Source organism: Lissotriton helveticus, chromosome 4_1, assembly GCF_964261635.1.
Source record: "Lissotriton helveticus chromosome 4_1, aLisHel1.1, whole genome shotgun sequence".
NCBI lineage: Eukaryota > Metazoa > Chordata > Amphibia > Caudata > Salamandridae > Lissotriton > Lissotriton helveticus.
The window spans coordinates 623,673,940-623,679,474 of record NC_136063.1 but is presented as its reverse complement, the minus strand read 5'-3'; positions in this window follow the sequence as shown (position 1 = coordinate 623,679,474).

Below are 5,535 nucleotides of genomic sequence, written 5' to 3'. Positions count from 1 at the left end.
AAGAAGAACAATAATATTCACTCATAAATTGGAGCTTAAACGGCATCTGTGTTAGCCCAGATCACCGCCTAGCAGTAACACATGATTATTAGATGTCGATGTTAAACAACTATCATTGTTAAAGATCATGTAATCAAGCGGCCTTTGTCACCAACAGTCCCCCTGAGTATTTTCAATGGGCCACAGAGAAAGTCCCAGCGTCTAGTAGTGTGTCTCAATCAATGTTTGTTCGCGTTTAGACTAACACGCGATTAATCAGTGCCCCAGATCTTCAGCGCAAGCGGTTTTGACAATGTATATTCCGCCGCGGTTGGTTAAAGGAAAAACAAATATACTCCCACTACGAGCGGAAGGCAGCATAACCCAATAGAAGCACTCGCGCTCAGCGCTCCCTGCTCTTTGCAAATCTGAGGAGAACGCGCGCATTCAGTGGCAGCATACTTCAACGATCGCTGACAGACAGGCATAGAGAGCTAGTCTCTTACCTGTCCGTCGGTACTTCCAGCGTCCCTCTGGCTGTAAGGGGAGGTGACGCGCGTAGCTAGCAGCAACAGTTTTACTTCCTGGAGTGGGCGTGTCCCATTACATCCCATGAACCTAGAGGATTGTGGGACATGTAGTTCAGGAAACAAAATACCTGATTCTACGCGTTTTGTTTGCGAGATCTATTACGCTTATGTTATGTTTACATAGTCAGATGCGCAAGCATTTGTTCAAGAAGGTACTCCAGTCTGATTAGACGTCAAGTAGATCGTTAGATTTAAGAATGCCAGCAGACCTCGCAGGCAAGTTGATATACACAACTAGGGTATTGTGGGATACGTAGTGCCATAATGAGTAGCGTGTAAATGGCAATCTGTTCATAGTAGGATCCACACTATTAGATGGGATCCATCTGTAAAGATTCATAATTAATCTATGGATGATCTAAGGGTGATGTTAGTATGTGTAGATACCATCACCGGGAGAGGGCAGACGCAGCCTTTTATCTGGTCAGAACCAATGCCAAACCCCTGATCGGGTTTGTATATCTTAAGAATACCCACACACTGTTACAGGGGAATATTTATCAGAGTGACATCCACGGGATGTCATCGTTCAACCCGTCCTTATCTGAGTTAAGGGTGTACACCCATTTTTGTTCTTTCTTGAACAAAAACTTGTTGATGTCTGTCACGTGGTTTGGTATCAGTGGTTGTTCTAGGACAGTCCAACAAAAATCATTTGGGCCGTGTCTCACCTCCAGAAAATGATTGGTCATTTTGGTGGACTGTTTCCGACACCTGATGGTACTCTTATGTTCGGAAATCCGTGTCTTAACTTTTCTGGTCGTCATCCCTACGTATTTATACTCACATGGGCAGACTATCAGGTAGATGACATTTAGACTATTGCAATTGGTGAAGCGCCTCTGTTCCCACGGACGCCCACTCCCAATGTCAATAGTTCTTGATTTGGCAGTCTGCGGGCATGCAGCACAATTCCCACAGGGATGGTGACCTGTCACGGCTGGCATGTCCCAGAGTGTTCCTACTGCTCTAGGGGTCACTGATCTGGGTCTAGTGTGGACCAATTGGTCCTTTAGATTTCTGCCCCTTTTGAAGGCAAACAGCGGGGGAGGCAAACTGTCATTACCTGTGTTGAGGATACCCCAGTGTTTCTTTATGATTTTCTGAATCTGATTGGAGCGAGTGCCAAACGTGTTGACACAGGTGATCCGAGGTTCTTGTGTTTTGGGTACCGATGGCTCCAGAAGGCTTTCGCGGTTGTTATTGGACGCCCTCTTTTTCGATCTTCGTATCAGGTGCTTGGGATACTTTTTCTCAAGCAAATTGTTCTCCAATATTTTGGCATGATTGAAGAAACTCTCCTTAGTCGAGCAATTCCTCTGTACTCTCAGGAATTGCCCGTAAGGCAGGTTGTCTCTCAGAGCTTTTGGATGGCAGCTCTCGTAGCTCAACAGAGAGTTCCTTGCCATCGGTTTCCGATAGAGTTCGGATTGAAGACCAGTCGAGGTGACATTGATCTTGAGGTCCAGAAAAGCCAGATGTGTTTTGCTGTGTTCAACTGTGAACCGGAGGAATGCATTTCTGCTGTTCAACCAGACGTGGAAGGTTTGTAGCTCGTCCACAGTCCCACGCCAGACCACAAGGACGTCATCGATGTAACGTTTCCATAGGCGTAGCGAGGCGAAAAAAGGGTTCGTTTCGGTGAGGATGATTTCTTCTTCGAACCGATGGACGTAGAGATTCGCCAGGCTAGGGGCAAAAACGCTGCCCATGCTGGTCCCAGAGACCTGTAGATACATGGAATCCTCAAATTGGAAGTAATTTTCGGTCATCGCTAGATTGGCCAAAGTCATGATGAAAGAAACCGGAGTGATTGAGTCTAAATCCCGCGCCCGTAGCAAGGTCTCAATCACATCAAGAGTCTCCCTTTGAGGAATTGACGTGTAGAGAGATTCTACATCGAAGGATACCAGTAGATCCATGTTGGCATCAAACTCAACGTCTGGTAGAATCTTCAAAACATCCTTTGTGTCTTGTAGGTATGTAGGCATATTATGGACCATAGGTCTCAAGAAATGGTCTACGAATGTGGAGAGGGGTTCGAGCAGAGACCCAATGCCCGATATTATTGGGCGTCCGGGCGGTGGCCTTTGAGGTTTGTGCACTTTGGGTAGCACGTAGAAGTACGGGATAACAGGATGTGCCAGTTGCAGGTATGATGCCTCCTTTGATGTTATCCATCCCTCAGAGAGTGCTTCTTCAACATATTGTTTGATGGCCAATGATAATCTTTCTGTAGGATCCTCAGCAAGTTTCCGATATGATCTCACATCGTTAAGTTGGCGAATGCATTCCTCACGGTATGTAGTAGTGTCAAGGACAACTATAGCACCGCCTTTGTCGGCAGGTTTGATCACTACCGAAGAGTCCTCTGTAAGATTTTTCAGAGCTACCTGTTCTTTCCTAGGGAAATTGACAAAGGGTTTGCTGTTCTGTTGCAGCAGATTCTTTATATCGCTACCCACCGCCTCTTCAAAGGCCATTACCTTCGCTGGAAGTCCTGTAGTTGGTGGATTGAAGGTGGAGGGTCTTTTCAAACCTGTGTTCTGGTCCATCAATGCTGGATCTCTTCCACCTTCGTTGTCTTTTGCGAAAAGGAAGTGTAGACGGATTTTCCTAAAGAATTTCCCCATCTCAATTTGGGTCTGGAACGGGTCGCCGATATTGGTGGCCACGAAACCCAAACCTCTGTTGAGCATTTTCAGCTCCGTCTCAGAGAGTGTTCTTGAACTGAGATTTATCACGAGGTCGTTCCTGATGTTGTCGCTGTTGTTTGATCCTGAGGTATCTGTTTCCCGTTCCGTAGGCCCATCGTCTGAGGTGCGAGGTTCCACTGCACTTGGTTCTGCTGTTGGCCTCTCCTCCTCCCCCTCTGTCTCCCCCTGCCATGTCCTAAAAAAGACTGGGAATTGAAATCAGGGAAGAATTGCTGGGGACCAAAGGGCATCATCTGTTGTGGGAAGGGGGCTCCCTGAGACCACGGGTTTGGTTGCCACCATGGTGGAAACTGGGGTTGGATATAGTTCTGACCAGGTCCTCTCCAGTTTCTTCGGTTGCCTCTCCCTCGGCCCTTATTGTTGGTGTTACTACCTAGGCTAGACGAGTCTGAATCACTAGACCCATCGCCAGAGCTGGAAGTACCGTAAGTTGACCCTCCTTTGTGACCCTTAGTGTTGTACATTTCGCGGAAATCCTGAATGAAATCTTAAATATTTCTGATACCAATGGGGTCTCAAAGGTATTTAAGACAGTATTTTCGATGGCATTAACACCATTCAAAGCCATACTGGGTATTTTTCCAGATTTCGTCCATTCGATTTTTTGCGGACTTCCCCTGATCCTGGGACTAATTGCAGGAATCCTATTCTTAGTCCTTATTTTTCGTTATGGCAACCCATGTCACAGACAAAACTCTTGCGACAAGGGAAGAAACAATCCTAGCCATTGGATACCGGGACCGGATATCAAAAATCCTGGGACTCTCCCGGCTTAGAGACCTGAACATGACTTGGTTTCTATCATTTCGACCAATGTGGCAAAGATGTGTTTTACCTGTATTGAGGTGTCTGCTATGCGGAGAAGAATGCGTGTTAGACACCTGTCTGACGCTACAATCGGATGCGCTGATGGATGCAGAAACATTGTTGAGCCCGATTAAGGTTCATGCTTTGTGCTGCCCTCAAAGGCTACCAATCCTGATGACGGCATTCGTGGAAGCTTCACCACTACGATTGATGGGTAGTGAAGTTCAAGATGAAAGCAGCATCGAACAGGTACGACCTTCTGTCAGTAATGCAAATCAGAATGTCAATGGAGACAATCATGCCCAAGAATGCATGATTACACCTATTTCCGAGTTAGTGGAACTTTCCCAGGAAGCTGTTGACAGTTTTTTCGAAAGCCTAAATGATATGATGTTCTCACCCGAACAGAAATAGAAACTTTTGAGCAAGCTCGCACACGACGTTCCCTGAATTCGGCCTTCAACTTTAAAAATAAAGTCACATGAACATTTTCGCTCCAGTTCACGGACAGCAGTTTTCCAGCAGCCCCAAAATATTTTTGCATATTTTTCGGGACACTATCTTCTGCTTAAAGTAAGAACTATTCTTAAAGAACTAAGGTTTCTAATACAAACATTTTTTTTAGATAGCTTATAGACATTAGCTGCCCGCTGATATGTTCATAAAGATATTTTATTCTGTGATGGAATGGTCTCGAAACTTTTTTCTGTAAGAAATCATTTCATGTGTAATTCTCATATACCAAATAAGCAATAATGTATACAAATGCGATTACTTTGGCATTTTTCTACAGCTTGAGTGCATACCATATATATATGTCTGCAATTTTTTTCAGTATATTTGAAAATTTCAAAATGCATTTATGTATTTTGGGGTGGTAAGGTATACACACTACTCTATAGTATGTTGTACTATGTTATACTATGCCTAGATTAGTAAATATGTCCATAGTTAGCGTGGAGTGGGTGTCATGTATTCCTATCGGTTCTGAATCGATCCCCCTATTCCTGACCCTATTCTAGTTAAACAAACCAACAAGTTAACTAGCAGTCAGCCCATGAGGCAGAAATTCCCCATGATGCAGATACCGTTATCTGACGCAGTCACACTACGGCACAGGAACGTGTTATCTGATTAGTGTTGTAAGGAGGCATCATACCTGCAACTGGCACATCCTGTTATCCCGTACTTCTACGTGCTACCCAAAGTGCACAAACCTCAAAGGCCACCGCCCGGACGCCCAATAATATCGGGCATTGGGTCTCTGCTCGAACCCCTCTCCACATTCGTAGACCATTTCTTGAGACCTATGGTCCATAATATGCCTACATACCTACAAGACACAAAGGATGTTTTGAAGATTCTACCAGACGTTGAGTTTGATGCCAACATGGATCTACTGGTATCCTTCGATGTAGAATCTCTCTACACGTCAATTCCTC